Here is a 17,502-nt window from a genome sequence, read left to right as displayed (position 1 = left end):
TCCTTGTGTTTTGAGACTCTAGAAAAGCCTCCCCTTAGCCCCAAGGCTGAGGACTACGTCTTTCTCTACAAGACATACCCCTATCTTGAGTTTTAGCGTAGCCCAAGTTCGGTTTCACTTCCAAAGTGAGAGCTCTGCATCTGGACTCCTACCTCTGCCTGGTATTGCTACTCTCGTTATCATGAGCTTCTCACTATTTTCATCATCTAAGAAGGGGTGTCAGAGTCATCCTGGTGATTCTGACATGGAAATACAAATGAGCTTTTTCTGCTTTGCATCCTCTGACAGATGAATGTCAGGAGACACACAACCCTGCCAACTGGCCTCTTAAAACCAAGCCCATCTGCCGATCAAAAGCTGCCATTCAGAACTCTGACACCCTCCCCATCTTATGATTTTAATTTCTATAACTGGCTCTCAATTACTGCTTCTCCTGGGAGCTGAGATGCCAACGATAATTGAACCCCACAGATAATAACCAAACTTTATGATAGTTTAAATCTCCTCCCCATCCATCTTTCAGCCAGATCTGCTCACAAATGGCCTGATTTGAGTTTCTCCTCCTTTTATTTTTTCTGATTAGTTCCTGATCCAGAGCCTAATGAGCAATGAGGTAGAAAAAATTTGATTGCCAGAGAGATAAGCAGAACCCAGCCTGTCTTTATGTTCCTATAGTTTGAGGATATCAGTCTTTGAAACTTTCAGTGTCTTCACTGTGAAGAGCACTAAGGGTGTTTTGTACTAGTAGAATCAGGTGCTTACTGTCCCTTCTTGGATCTTTATCCAAATATTTTGCCCAAAAGCATATAAATTGCTTTTTTCTATCCAGATTGTGCAAAAGCCCCTTAAAACTCTTCAAACAAGTTCCAACTAATTGATGTTCTTTTTTTTTTTAATACTAACTTAAGCTCTTCTTTCTTCAGTCTGCCCTCTTATCTCCATCCTCCCACAAAATAAATACATATATATAGATATATATGTGTGTGTTACATATATGTCGAATACACATAGACAAACATTTTGAAAAATGAATCAGAGGCACCATTCTGTAACCTCATATATTTGTGTTCTTTTACCTTCTCCACCAAGGGGTCCTGAGCCTTGAAGTTGTCAGTAGCTGAGAGTGTAGCTCCAGGCATGCCAGTACCCTTTCCTCCCTGACCAGTGTGAGGCACCTGCCTTACTTCTTTAGCTCTCTCTCCTCCAATGTAAGCTCTTCTTTCAGAATTTCCATTTCTCTTCTGCCCTTCCTTTCCTTTTGTACAATGTCTTTTTCTATTTCCCTGACATCATTGTGCTCAACAAGGACATGTGATGTATCTACAAGAACAAGGACATGTGATACATCTACAAGAACAAATTTTAAGACTGTGATATTTCCTGTGACCATTATGGCTATTAAAGTCTCCTGAAACAGCACATTACCTATTTACAATATTTTCTTTCTTAAAGGAAGTCATCAGGCATTTGGCTTTCAAGGCATTCTTGGAGCTAGTTGAGTTGGATAACTGGAAGAAAGGGTTATTATTGCCTTCTGGTTACATCATAGATGCTTAGAAGGGCCATTTTGATTTAGACATTGCAGAACACTTACTTCTGAGCACATTCTCCCCATCTTTGCTTTATAAGTGGCTTAGTCCTTAGCACTAGTAGTGATTCAGGCCCTGTGGGACCACTCCAGCCTATTTGAATAAGCTATCAATAATATTAAAAGCCTTCCCAGACACTGATGTTTGCCAGCACTTACAGGCTAGTGCAAATTGGATGAGTGCCTTTTGGGTGTTTTCAGCTTCTCCTCGGTGTTTGTTAAACAGTTGAGACATTTGTCAGAAATGTCAATTGGACACAAGCACATTATAGTATGTGCTTTTAATTGTATTTTTACTGCAACTTGATTCAGTAGAATCAAGTAGAACTTGATTTCTTGTTGGACATGTCCTTAGCACTGGAAAGAAATACTGGAAGCGTTGAATAGAAATTGTATGTGAATTATCCCCATTGAGTAGAAGACAGTCATAGCTGGCACAGCCTCTGGACTGGCTACAAGGACTGTTGATTAGGAGACAGAGAGGAGGAGCCCAGGGTCTGTGCCCTCCTCTCATCTCCTGCTTGACAGTGTCCCAGGCCCACTGGCCCAGCCAAGGGCCAGCACCAGCTGGAACCTGGATTAGACAAACAATTCAAAGTTAACAAGGGACCTGAGAAAAATGACGGAGGCACTATTGACTTCATTTGTATTCTGGATGAGATTCAGAACATCAATGATTTCTCCCTTGAAATTTGTGTGAAACATGGGCAACATGTATCCTTTCTTTTTTCTTTCCTTTTTTCCCCCCTTTTTTGGAAGAGAGTCTATAGCTTTAATCAAGTTCTTACAGGAATCTATGGCCAAAACGTGATTAAGCACGACAGTTCTAGTTTTTCTCCTCTGTTTGTAATAGCCTCTTTTTTGCTGACTTTAAGTTTTATTCAAGTTGTTTTGAAAGAAAAGAAGTTTGAGATGTTCTAAACCTCCCAGATTCATCATCTATGGCTTGGGAAGGGGATGCTTTTAAAGCCAAACCCATATCTTCCTGAGTACCCAGTGATTCCAAGAAATTACAGAATCAGGGGATGGTGCTCTGATGAGGCTGAGCAGTATGGAGGGTGATACCATCCACTACCAATGTGGCCTGACAGCTGGAGAGGTGCTGGATGGCATAGCTAAGTGAGCAAACTGGGCTGCCATCTCAGTAAATAGGTTCTGTGAATAGATCTTTATTATTTGGGCTCAAGTGGGCCTAATTTCCACAGCTTTGTCTATAGCCCTAAACAGCTGAAGGTCCAAATACAGCTTCAGAATCCTAAATTTTAAAATACAGCCTACTAACACAGTACATTTGAAAATATAAGAGTTTTTGAATCATATGTGTAGCAAGAATTAATGATACTCCTTTTGTTTTCCATTCAGAATAGGAAAACAATATGTGAATTTTTTTATTTTTGAAACAAGTTTCCTAGTAATATTTTAATATTGGTATTATCATCAGTATTGTAGAGAATGCTCAATCTTATTTTAAAACGGAGACTCAAACTAACCTTTATTTTGCCCTGGTTGACTAAATTCCCCTCTGCCGACCCTTTGAACTATCAGGTCTGCTTGTGAGTTTTATCTGTGAACTTGAGTGCAGTTTCTGGATTTTTGTGGTTGGATTTACTTTTTTGCTAAACTTTTGCGAGGTGGTCTCTGTTTTACTTGAACATCCATTAGGTAAGAGGATATGCTTTACTGAAAAAAGATCTTCACTGAGGATTAACCAGCCAAAGCAGAGAAAGTGATGACAGACTGATGTTAATCTCATTATCCTATAGTTGATTCTAAAGCATTACTGCCTAAATGCCAAATAGATACCTCTGTTGACAAATAGAATGCTTCATTTGGCATCAGCAGTAGCTTGGTGTATCTTTTTTGGAGGGTGTATGCAAAGTCTGTCACTTACTACTTCACAGTTACAATAAACCTCATTCATCTATCATTATGGGGGAACATGTTCTAAACATGTTAGTTTTTCAAATAATTCAATATCATTTTGTTGAGAGCCTCTAAACCAAGACTCTCACTTCTGTTTTCTGAGACAGAGAGTACTGAAGTTAACTTCCTCTTTTCTGGATTGCTTGGGCCATCTCTCTGAACATGTCTTTTACCTTCTGGGGCTTAAACCTGTATATGTGGGATGATTTGTCCATTAAGCTAAGTTACCCCAAATGTTTGTGCTTTCTGACATTTTGCTATGATTTTTATGGACCTTTTCTGTCACATGTTGTCAAAATAACTTTCCATACCTGTCAGAGTATTTAATATACAACTATTCCCTACAGTTACAGGAATTGTTCCATTCCTTTCTTATGTTACAAAAAGCACTTTAAAAATGCTGTTCCTTCAGAAAGAGTAAGAGGGTTGGACGGACAACATTTAATTCAGGACAATGATGTTTATTGGTTTTAATTATTCTCAAAATGGATTTAGGTTAAAGAATAGCTTCTTGTTCATTATAATGGGACAGGTAAAAATCTAAAATATGCCTTACAATTGTTAAATTTTTTTTTTTAATTTATTTTTTTTATTGGTGTTCAATTTACTAACATACAGAATAACACCCAGTGCCCGTCACCCATTCACTCCCACCCCCCGCCCTCCTCCCCTTCTACCACCCCTAGTTCGTTTCCCAGAGTTAGCAGTCTTTACGTTCTGTCTCCCTTTCTGATATTTCCCACACATTTCTTCTCCCTTCCCTTATTTTCCCTTTCACTATTATTTATATTCCCCAAATGAATGAGAACATATAATGTTTGTCCTTCTCCGACTGACTTACTTCACTCAGCATAATACCCTCCAGTTCAATTGTTAAATTTTGAACTCTTCTGAAACTATAAGCGCAAAGTCTCTTATCCAGCTTCACCTGAAGTCAGTCTACTAATTACATCTTGACCAAAAATTTTGCCTTAATTTATATTGCATAAAGTGTATTGTAAATAACATGAATGATAAGATAATGCAAATAAAACAACCTGAAAGGGAAATAGAATGGGCGCTTTGGAGAGCTGACATCATTATGCATAGAAATGTAACTTTTCAATAAATATAGAGAGATTTAAATATATTTAGAGTTCTGTGTCTACCAGATTTAAGGTACTGGCTACACAATAAATGGCTTGATGACATTTTTCCTAGTGCAAATATCATCTTTCCTAGTACATGCTTAACAATAAAAAATTGTATTTATTTTCTATTAATTCATTCTTTTGTGGAATGTAGTCAATACCTCCATTATTCATTACACTTCCCAATTCTTACTTATTTCACAATGCTTTCTTCAGCATTATAAATAGATACATTTTAGTCTATAAAAATTAAACTTCTGCAGTTTGCTTGCTTAAGACATCTATACAGTTTGGAGATATTGGCTGTAAATAGTTTACTTAGATGCTATGTAATAAGATAAAAATATATTTAAGTTATATAGAAAAGTCTGGTCACTGCACCAACTTCTTGTTTCATTCTAGAGCACCATTAAAGTTCTGTTTTTTTTTTTTTTCCTTTTCATTCCACACTAGCATTGTTCATAGTCCTTTTTGTCCATGAGTACCAGTCACCTAGAGATATGGTGACTGATCAACAAATCAACAAAACTGATTATTCTGCATGTAAACCAGATAATTTAGGCCCTCAAACCGTTCTCCACCAGAAATATTTAGTTGCTTTGCTCTAATAGCAAAATTCATAGCATAGTTATAAATCATCTTATTAGATTTTTTCATGGAACAAAAGTTTTGTTTTCCTATTAAATGATCAGTCTATTGTATTCCAACAGAAAGAGGTATAATCACCCAATACTGTCTCAGTTCACTTTCCTTGTTTACCAAAATAACACATCTACCCACCTCCCTCACAATGAACCTGCTCTTGGGTTTACTGGGTGAAATCTTTGTCCAATGGTTGAGGAGAAGCAGACACTCCAGACAATGGTCAACAGCACAAGTATTTGACTGAGGGGCTGACTTTGAAGCCAGTTGAACAATATGGATATGGCACTATGGACAAATCTAGATTTGTTCTTGATTGCCACCTTTCTCTAGAGTGTGACCCTTGGATTTAGAAGGTGTGATGAACAGCAACAAACAGATAGGAAATCATACTGCTAAACAGAACCCTTCTTCTGGGCAGCAATAACCTGAGTTGAACAACTCCAAGCCATTTCTCCTACACGTGGTAACTAGTCTCAACTCCAGCACCTGGACCAGGACCCAGCACATAGTAGGTGCTTAGTTTTTCATCTTAAAATGAGAATAATAATGCCTATTTCATAGGTTTGCTGTGAGGGAAAATCAGGAGAATATTTAAAGTGCTCAGAACTCTGCCCAACATGTAATAAGCTCTTATTATAAAAATGAAATCAGAAACTCAGAACTAATTTAGGTATGTCTTATTGTAGGCAGTTTGGTCTCTCAGCCTGAGATCATGATGGAAGACAGGGAAGCCCTGGTTTAACATTTTTAAATTGTCTCTGAACTCTAATGAATGCCTTTATGTTCCTTAAGGTCTGAGCATTTTTAAAAACAAACGTCATTCAGAAAAAAATTGAAAGCAACAGCAAGATTTCTACATTGCAGATGGCCTGGAGGCAACACTCCTTCTACATACCACTGCCATATTCAGGAAAGTTCATTCAGACATCTGGTTGAAGACTCTCTAACATGTCAGAACCTGACTGACCTTGTGAACCTATTGCCAGGCCACAGCTTTTCCTGGGAGGACAACCTGTCTTCTCTCTGGGGCTGAGTGTAAAACCATGAGGCTCTAGGTTTGAAAATTAGAGCCTCATCCCAGTGCTGTTTAGCTGGTCCAGGTGGGAGCCTCAGTGTTCTAACTAAGCCATTTAGATGAAATGAAAGATCAGGAAGTCAAAGAAAGAACGTGAGTTATGTGACTCCTCTAGCATGGTTAGCATTGGTCACGGAAGGGAAAATTACCTAAGGAAGATGTAATCAGCCAGATCATGCTGGCTTATCAACATCAGACCATGTTTCTGCATTTCTAATTCAATTATCTGGAAACCTATATAATCAAAATAAAAAGCATCCATGCTTTATGTCTTGATAGGAAAAAAAAAAAAAAAGAAAGATTAATGTTACTTTAGAAAATGATCTAGGGACACCTGGGTGGCTCAGTGGTTGAGCGTCTGCCTTTGGCCCAGGGTGTGATCCCGGGGTCTGGGATCGAGTCCCACATCGGGCTCCTTACAAGGAGCCTGCTTCTCCCTCAGCCTAAGTCTCTGCCTCTGTCTCTTTCACTGTCTCTCATGAATTTAAATATAAATCTTCAAAAAAAAAAAGAAAAAGAAAATGATCTGGCTCTACGCAGGAAATGATCTCTTCTCACTCACATTTTGCATTCCAGCCTAAAACAACCCTGTCCATAGCTCTATAATTAGAAATATAATAGTCAAAGCCAGGCTCTAGGAAAAATGTCCGATTCATTTTCTCCACCCCTACATGTACTATATTTGGTTTATTTTCTTCTTGCTCAATGAAGAAATTTTCTTTAAGTATGAGTGTCAGTAAATATAAAACTAAATAAATCACCAAGTTTATCATTTGGCGTATATTCTATTTTTATACCAGTTAATCGTGTTTGGGGACATAAGGCACAGGAAAGGCTTCCCTATACTATGTATATAGTAACTTTTCAGCCCATAGAAGTGTGTTGCATTTTGAATCCATGTGACAAGTAAGTACTTCTACCATATATATCTGAAAGGAGGACACCCACTGTGTTGCCTGTACACAAAAATGTATCTCAAAAACTGACATAAGGATTAAAAATTGGTTTTCTGTTTAGACCTACATCAAATCCTAAGATATTTGGAAGTTAACTGGTGTAAAATAACATCCTATTTCCTAGAAATAATTTAAAAGGCCCAGAGGTGGTGGTTGTTGTTTTTTAAGATTTTATTTATTTATTCATGAGACACACACACATACACAGAGAAAGAGGCAGAGACATAGGCAGAGGGAGACACAGGCTCCATGCAGGGAGCCTGATGTGGGATTCAATCCTGGAACTCCAGGATCATGCCCTGGGCCGAAGGGAGGCGCTAAACCGCTGAGCCACCCAGGGATCCCCAGGCCCAAAGGTTTATACTCTTTTTCAAATAACTTTTATTAGGCACTTGCCCACAAGCATGCTATGGCCTGGTACGTGAACTTGATATTACAATATTGCAGCCATTTGCTTTCTAAGACTACAGTGGATCAAAGACAACTTTTATGCTGATGTGTAATTCTAGAAGTGTAAGGTTCCCTGGCCATTTAGGGCCACACTTTCAGAATCTGCTCCTGTCCTAGACTCTACTCAGCTCTCCACTGGTGCACACCAGATAAGCTCAGAAGTCAACTGGTCAGACCACAGGTGCTAGGTGCGTACCATTGCCTAATGGAGGCAAGAGATGAAACAAGAAAAATATGAGATAAAACTCCAACATGTGAATAACTCAAGGTCTTTGAAGAGAAGAAATAAACATATGAGAAACAATTAATGAACAAACTATATTAAATTAAGTGTGAGGTTCAAAGTTGTTTTCCTATTATTACAGAATCAGGAGGAAATGAACTTACATAGAGCTGATTTTGTTAGACATAAGGAAGCTAAAGCTTCCCTGTGAGTTAGATACATATTGATTTGACAGCAAGACCAGAACTTGGTGCCTCTTAGTACTGATTGGTGGTTTCAGTAGCTGCAGTGCATGACTGTAAGGTAGACATCCTTGAACTACCCTAAGTTATGTACTTGATCCTGTGTGAATTTAGACAAGACTTCATAAAACTTATCTTCCAATTTCAACAAATTAAGAAAGAAATGTGCCGATAGTCAACTGAATTGAAACAGGGATCTAGAACCACATGATTTGGGGGCAGAAATATGTTTATGCAAGGATGAAATGTGTATCAGTGTACTTGCAAGAATGCTTTACCCTACCTCTTAATTTAGGAATATAGAAAATGTTCATCTTGGAACCTCTTTAAGAGATGTTTCAAGTTACCAGTGACTACCAGTGCCTGTCAGCGACTGCCAGGAGAAAGCAGAGCAGACTAATCACACTATATTAAACTTATGGTCTACTTGCTATAGAATTATTTTGTCAGCAGGCTGCTAGATTTCACCTATAGACATTTAGTGTTCACTAATTCTTTGCCAGAGTGTACCCTGTAATGATGCTAGGAATCTGCTTTCTTGCTTTGATTCACCTTTTTTCCTTGTCTAAGGTGCTTTTCAGTGAGGCAATAACCTAACACACTGAGTTCAGTGTAAACAAGAAATCTGGCAGCAATAACTGGACCAAGGCCTAGTTTTGCAAAGCCAAGTTTTAATGAGCAATTTGGAAAGTAATTAATCAAGAGGTCACTATCCTCAGAAAATGTGGTGAGTGTACCCCACAATGACTTGATGCCTTCCTTGGATGCCTGAGGTGACAGTTTTTATGGACCTTCTCTCCTTATGAACAGTAGCCTCTCTAAGTAACCTGCCATTACTAGGATCTAATGGTGAAAGTTGTGAACTCTTGAGTCCACTATTTTAGCCTTGAAAAACTGCACATCATGAATCATTGATGACCCATCAGTGGTTGAGAAAATCAATTTAGTTATTCAAAACCAGCTAGTTTTTAAAAATTAAATAGGATAGAATAGAAATACCAAAAGGTATCATGTAAGGTTAAGTATTTTGAAAGAGAATTTTCATATACATGTTAAGTATATGTATACCTATGTTGGTTCTAAATTGCAACATAATATGTATTCTAACTATGGATCTTCTTTAGAAATCTCAAGAGTCATTATTTTATATAATATTTTTTGAAAATTTTTTTATTACATTTTACATAGAGAGATACATGAGAGTTTATTTCTTTATGTTTAGGAAAAATAACTTCTCTATGGAAATAAATGAATTTCTGTCTGTCTTCAGATAAAAGAAATGAATATGCTTATATGATCCTCTGAAAAAATGACATTAGGTATAAGCTGTTTGATATTTTACACTATGAATTTAAGTATCCTGAAATATTTCAAAGCTATATTTATAACTATAGTTTTGTTGTACATACCATTACAGTATATGGAGATCAGTGATGATAATGCAAATAATTTAAACATTTTAAACAGCATCTCAAAATTTAGAGTCCTGATGGCACAAAAGTAAAATAAGATCTAATCAAAGCACAAACAAAACAAGTGTACAGATTCTTCCATGCAGTAGAGAACACAACTAGAATATTTCAAGGCTATCACTAGCATTCCTTTTTCATGGGTTATCATAGAAATCCTATAAAGCCCTGTTACTTTTAGTATTTGAGTATTTTTCACCCCTAAACATGTAAGCCTTGGACAGTTCGGATTTCCCTAATAACTTGTCACAGAGTGTATTTACTAATAAACTCAATATTACAAAATGGATACTGTCCATTGAGGCTACGCTTTCCAGGGTTGTGAGCAAAGAAGCCCTTTCAAGGAGGTAGCAGTCTCCTTTGTTAATCACTTGGTAAGCCCTAACTATGAGGATCCAAATATAATTCAGGCACTTAAAGAGCTCAGAGTTAGATAGTAAAACAGATGTGGTTGCAAGTATTAGGAGAACACAAATACAACTGCACACGGTTCAGTGGTGACTCAAAGAAGGGAGTTGTCAGTTACACTGGGGTGGGGAGGTGCTCTTACAGGCCCCCTCATTACCACAGTGAGCAGCAGAACATGTTAACAATGGCCTTCTGCATGTGGAACACAGTACTCAGGAGCTGGATTACACATCAAGATGGGCCAGTCAGAAAGCAGACCAGGGAGCTGCCCACATTAAGCCCACATCACCCCAGGCCTGTATACACATGGCCCGATCTGAGCTGAGGTCACATCTCAGCCATAAGCATACCTATATTCATACCATTTCTGTTTCTATAAGGATGGCTTAGAAGGTCTGTCCCTGGTCTACTGAGATTGAGAATATGTTTATCTTCTATAAAATAGGCAGCAGTTGCTGAAGCAAGCAAGTGAAAGGTAAACTCCTACCCTAATGGTGAACATCACCAGTAAAACAGAAATTGGATCAATCAGATTAACCATGGAAGGGAATTGGGAGAGAATCCTGGGAAGGAGGATGACTTTGGGTCAAATGACAGATGATTCATAAGTGAAGAATAAATGAAAGCTTTGAAACTAAAAATGAGAAAGTCAACTTGATGCAAAAGGGGGAACATTATGATAAACAATTCAAGTGAGTGAAATGGAAACTGACTTATTAGAGATGAAGATACAGCTGGAAGTTCAGCAGTCCCATCTGGGGAAAAGAAGAGGAAGTTAACCTATTCTAAGTGACTCTTCTATTCCCAGTGATAGTAATATCAAAAGGGAAGGAAAGGAAGCAACAAAAGATAAAATATTGACGACAACAACAACAAAACCCCCTAATCTATGGAGTCTTCAACCCATACGTGGTCTAAAAATAAACTAAAAGGCAACAGATTGCTCTTCCAAGCCATACCAGGTATCTCTGTATGCCCAGATAACCTTTTTCATGGGTTAGGAAAAGGTATCAAATCTAAAAACCAACCAATCAACAAAACAAACAAGAAACCCCCCACCCCACCCCAAAATCTAGAGATTCAAAGGCGAGGGCTTGGATTATTCAAACCTAAAATGGAAAGAGAGAACAGAAATGTTGTACTTGAGATAAGAAAAGGGATAGTGATCAGAACATGGACATGTCTGGTAATGGAAGCAGATGGGTCAGTGAGGCAGGATCCTTGAATTCAGGCCTTGCTGCTGCTCCAGTCCAAGCTGTATGGTCCTGAGGAGGGGGCTACCCAGTGTGTTTCTGCTTCCTTACTGTTAAAGTAAGAAGAATGGAATAGATGGGTTCTAAGATCCTTGCCATACTTAAAGAATGTAAAGAATAGAAGAATATAAAGTGAATCCAGTTCTCATAGTAAATTCAAAGTGAATTCACCACTCAGGAAGTAAGAATCAGGTTTCTATTACTTGGTCATTTACTTATTTTCTTTTTTTAGATTATCAACCCACTCTTGATTGATCTGGTTCACACAAAATGGGATCCCTGGGTGGCTCAGCAGTTTGGTACCTGCTTTTGGCCCAGGGCGTGATCTTGGAGTCCTGGGATCGAGTCCCACTTCGTGCTCCCTGCATGGAGCATGCTTCTCCCTCTGCCTGTGTCTCTGCCTGTGTCTCTGCCTTTCTCTGTCTCTCATGAATAAATTTTTTAAAATCTTTAAAGAAAAAACACAAAACATGAAAAGTGAGAAACCTGTTCGATTCCTTCCTAAACACCTTCCTGGAATGTCATATTGTCTTCATAAAACTTATCTTCCAATTTCAACAAAAATATCCATATTTTGAATCATTACAGGCCATGATGTCCAAAGTGTGTACATATTCTGTCAGTTTTGCTCCTTCTTGCCTAGCTGCTTCTTGAGATGCTAGAGCACTGGGTTTACTGAGCTCTGTGTTGTGCTACCCTCTTTGGAATATACTAGCCAACGGCTTTAAATAGTATCTCTTTAAAGTTGCATTGTGCTGGGGGGGGGCAAATGGGCGAAGGTGGCCAAAAGATACAAACTTCCAGTTATAAAATATATAGGTTTTGGTAATGTAGCATACAGCAGAGTGACTATAATTAACAATTCTGTATTATGGATTTGCAAGTCGCTGAGAGAGTAGATCTTAAAAGTTCTCATCACAGGGGAAAAGATGTTTTGGCTATGTGCAGTGATAGATGTTAACTAATTTCCCAGTATATACATATGTCAAATCATTATGTTGTACACCTTCAACTTATACAATGTCATATGTTAATTATATCTCAATAAAAATGGGGAAAAATCTGATTTCTAATGGCATTGTGCAGTAGAATACAGCTAGATAGCTTCAGTTACATTATAAATATCAAATGAAAATCTTGAGGCACAAATTGTCTTGATTCTACTGCAGGGTCAAGTGCCGTTTCCTTTTGTTTAGTGTAATTAGACAGTACCACACATAATAAAAAGAAGAATAGAAAAGTCATTTCAGTATCACTAGGGTGCTAATGCAACCTTAAGGACTCAGAAAAGTAGGACTCTTTTCTTTTGTATAGATTCTGAAAGAATGACACATTAATTAAGAATGTTGTTGAGCCTTCCATGAAAATACACCTTCAATGAGATTGAACAAGAGCCTCTGTGGTCAGAGGGGCAAATCAAGAGAGTAGAGTTAGAAAAAGATGCTAGAAGAGAGTCAGATAACAGGACTGAGCTGCACCACAGAGAACATCCTGCTAAGTTTTAGACAACAATCTTGGTCAAGTTACATTTGAATTGTTGATTAGCCGCCACTTAGAAGATGCCACAGAGATAACAGACAGTTAAGATTCCACAGTATGAAGAGATGGAGGTGGACAGTCGGATCAGGGACCCACAAACATAGACTGGATGAGTACGGGTCATCAATAAAAAGGGAGAGGAGGAGAGTAGTGGTGGAATCTTTTTTTTTTTTTTTTTTAATTAACACACAGAAGGAAAAAACAAAGTGTTTAGGGCTATGTCTACACTAAACTTGCAAGCTAAGTTGAAGGATCGAGAATATCTAGGGTTCACTGCCATCCAACACCCTGGAAGTCCCCAAGAAGTTTTTGAAGCGGATGCTCCGTCTGCATTCCAGGTAGGATATTTTGTGGTGGGCCCTTTTAATTTGTATCTTCATTCTCTTGTAGGATATCCACCAGTGTGGATTCTGATACTTCTTTGGATCTTGAAACCATTGAATTCTCCAGGGAACTGAAATATGAGTTTTCTAATGCGTTTAACCTTATGCATGATCTATCATGAAACTGCAGTTGGAAAGATTATCAGGAAATCCTGGGAAAGGCAGTGTCTTTGAGAAGATTCCAGGAGGGAGATTCAAGGATGAGAAAAGTCTCAGCTAGAAAAGTCTACCCCAAGTTGGGGATGAGCATAAAGGGAAAATAGAGGCAATTCGCATTGTTCATAAGAAGCCAAATACTGACTTTAATCAAAAAAAAAAAAAAGAGAAAAATTTATTTAAAAATTCAGTAGAGCACCAGGGGAAAAATTAATGATTAGCACAGAGTACATCAGAAGTTTCTGTTAAAGGGGAATTTTGAAAAAAGATACTAGGCAAGAGTAGTCATTTGAGTGAAAAGAGGCTTTTATGAAAATTAGTTTAAGAAAGTGACATTCCTAATTGATGACATGGAAGATAGTAAAACATTTCCTGAACTTTGTTGTCTTTTTAATTACTCTGTATCCTCTGAGATATGTCAGAGCATCAGTGATTTTGCAACATTCCTTATCTGTCCAGGTAGAAAATTGTAGATGTACACGTATATGTGTGTGCATTACACAATAGAGCAGACACATAAATCTGTACTTTTAGTTCAGTTTTGAGATTAGCCTGGATTCCTTCTCATTAACAGAATTTAATGTGTATTAAATGACAGCTAACTGATTATGTCCTAATCCTTGGGATTTGAATGCAAGTGTTTCCTTTTCTTCCTTTTTTCTCCACAAATAAATTGTTGTGTCAGTTTTAAAAACTTCTGCTGTAATGACATACTTGCAAAATTCTGTTGGCAGAATGAAAACCCAGTTGAAATTTTAACTTTGAAACAGACTCATTTTTCCTTTGCCAGTATAGAGAATCTACAGGGACCTTTTGTTGCCAGACAAATGGAAAATTCCTATTTTGGGACTCAACCCTGACTATTTTTAAATAGTTTTCAGTCATTACTTCATCTAAGGCATAGCTTTTGATCCACTGCTCAAAGGATTAAACAAAATTCTGGATTTCAAGTGAAAGGTCAACAAATGCCACACACGCCTATGTGGAAAAGGCCAAGTCATGTGGTTCATTAACGCTGTTGCATCTGAGACACATGTGCAGGACTGGCTATTCATTTTAAGTTTCTTGGTACATATTTTCTTAAACTCATTTTAACAGTTGTTTGATTTATTAGGATATTATAAGGATTATCCACATTCCATTTGATGACTTATTTGCATTGAGGTCTCCATGCTAAATAAAGCATGGATATGGCTAAGACACAATTTTCAAAGCATAATGTGTCAAATCATGACCATGATTGATGCTTGGACATATTTCCAAATATACCCATACCCTTAGCTTAAGTGTAGTTTAACTGCCTGCAGATTGAATAACAAATGGAATTGAGATGCAGTGGAAACTTGAAGCTCAGTCAGATAAAGAACACTATCATTTCCCTCAAATGTGGATCAGAGTGGAAGAGGAATCTGGGATCCTGATGTGATGATAGCTACCCCTGAAATGTGATGCTCCCAGCCCATAAAGAGACCTATTCATGTGTATGCACAATATTTAAATATATCTTTTTAGAAATGATTGTGGTATATATGTGCATATATATACACACATATAGCATAGATCATAAGTATGGGTATATATGTAACAATTATATACATGTATTACATAGCCTTTCCAAATATATGTATGGAATATATAGAGACAAAGCAAGTGCATTCATGAGTGCATATGTGTGTATGTGTATTCCATAGGTGGATGTATGCATGCACATATATGACTTCTCTCTAGACATAGACTTCTCTCTAATAAAGATATATTTAAAGATATATCCCAAATGGCTAAAAATCCTTCTCAAATTGTTTGCCTGCTTTTCAATTACATTTCTGAGCAACAGAAGTTGTAAATGCCCCTGGGCTTTTATAGCATATAGATGAGAGTCAGTTCTAGGTAGATAATGAGCTTTATTGATTAAAATAGAGTTTTGCTTTGTCTTTTTCTCTTTTAGAAAAATGAAGGCAATGGGGAGCTTTTCTGGTAGTTTTCTTTTTGTTTGGCTTTTTTTTTTTTTTTTGTATGTTAATCTAATTGTTGATCTCAGGTCTATGAGCCTTAGGGGGTTAGACAACATCATAGAACCCCATGACCTGCTCTCCTGAAATTAGGTCTAACTTTGAAATGTAATTTCTGTAGGAGCCCATGGTTCAAGTTGGAGGTGGTTTTTTTTGTTTGTTTTTTTCAAAGATTTTATTTATTTATTCATGAGAGAGACAGAGAGAGAGAGAGAGAGAGGCAGAGACACAGGCGGAGGGAGAAGCAAGCCCCATGCAAGGAGCCCAAAGTGGGACTCGATCCTGGGACTCCAAGATCATGCCCTGGGCCAAAGGCAGGCACTAAACCACTGAGCCACCCCAGGATCCCCCAAGTTGGAGGTGTTTTGAACTAAATTTGGAACTTTCAGATTATCATGGAATTTAAATTTATTTGATGAGAAAAACAGCAGCTATGGATATATCTTATTTTAAAAACCAAGAGCAAAGATTCTCTTGTGTTTGTGCTATCAGCCTCATGTTTCAGAAGAGTTGGCTCTTCTCATACAGAAATGCAATGCTTCCTTCTCAATTTCAAATTCAGTGGGTCTTTGGATTCTTAAAGGTGTCTAAAATATTTCTCATTCCCATTTCGTGAGACATAAACATTATTCTTATTTAAGTGCACAGGGAGGCTTAGCATAGTTCCTGCCACGTGCAAGGCAGTGTTGCTATTTTTATCAAGATTGTTGTGTTAATTGTGATCCCTTTCAAGCCTTTCTTTAACCTATGAGAGAAACCTGACTGCCCCTGTGAAATGTCAGAGAATAAATAAATAGGCAGGCGATTATGCAGAAACAGAAGCTACCTTGGCATAATTACACTCTAGCATATATGTTAAAAAACACTCTTGCTCGAGGGGTACCTGGGTGGCTCAGTCCGTTAAGTGTCTGCTTTTGGCTTAGGTCCTGGGATAGAGCCCCTGAGTAGGGCTCTCTGCTCAGTGGGGAGTCTGCTTCTCCCTCTCCCTCTGCCCGCACCCCTGCTCCTGCTCTCTCCCTCTCAAATAAATAAATAAAATATTAAAAAACAACAACAACTCAAGAGGTGGAAAGTTGAAGTATTTTTAAAGATGTCTGGGGACTTCTTAGCAGTGTATGCCCTACCACACCATTTTCATTACATTCTTCTATCTAGGAAGAATGGTAGAGTTTTATGATTACCAAGATTTCCCCAAGCCTGTGAAAGCTGATGAGTTGTATTTTCTCTCCCTCTACTGGATGAGACTTCTGCTAATAGCTAGGCCTCATTGGCTCTGTCCCAGAATTTCATTTATCCTTTTACCCATTTTATAAAGCCTGTCCTTTTGTGTCCCATGACCCAAATAGAAACAACTCCAGTGAGAGCTTCACATATGGTGGAATGAGGCACTGGTGTGTACACTGGGAATTGACTTTTTTGTCATGTGCTTGCTCGATACTCAGACCTGTATAAAGTGTAGAAATTGTTTATGGAAAAGAGGGAGCACAAAAAAGGAGACAAAGAAAGATAAACTTCTATAGTGCTCTATTGAAGTTGGATACTATTCCTGGGAATTTCTCTACAAGTTACATGGGTAAAAAAGAGTGGGAGATTATGCACTAACCAGATCAATTACATTCATCTAAATATGCACATTGGAAAGTGCAGCCCAAAATATAGCCTTGCTTCAGAGTTGTGTTTTCCTTGTTTGGTTGTTCCTAAATTGATCCAAAATTTCCTCAATCCTCCTCTTTCCTTTGAGCATTAAGTGAATGTCATCAGGAAGCATATGCTTCAGCTTAATATCTATGTATTTTACACATCTCAAATTAGAATCTCACTTAATTTTAATCCATCTTATTTTCTAAGAAAAGAATAGTAGCTTAAGTGGTTGTCTTTGTCAAAAAAAAATTAGAATAATTTCCTCGTTCTTAGCTGAGAGTCCTTTGTCCCACACCTGTTGGAAATTAAGCCACTCACTTATTTAATTGTTAGAAGACTTTTAAAAAGTAATTTATCCACTAAGATTGTAGACTGTGGTCCCTATGAAATGCTAAGTATGCTAGCAGTCTTC

The 17,502-nt window shown here is 37.8% G+C and overlaps 1 long non-coding RNA gene across 2 annotated transcripts in view; it reads left to right on the top strand.

Annotated features, from left to right (window-relative positions):
- LOC144295726 (uncharacterized) overlaps nucleotides 1-17,502 on the top strand; it is a 153,535-nt gene that overhangs the window by 13,472 nt on the left and 122,561 nt on the right. The gene's annotated exons all lie outside the window — the stretch shown is intronic.

The sequence above is a fragment of the Canis aureus genome, chromosome 24 (genome assembly GCF_053574225.1).
Source record: "Canis aureus isolate CA01 chromosome 24, VMU_Caureus_v.1.0, whole genome shotgun sequence".
NCBI classification, from domain to species: domain Eukaryota; kingdom Metazoa; phylum Chordata; class Mammalia; order Carnivora; family Canidae; genus Canis; species Canis aureus.
This window is presented reverse-complemented; position numbering and strand designations above follow the sequence as displayed.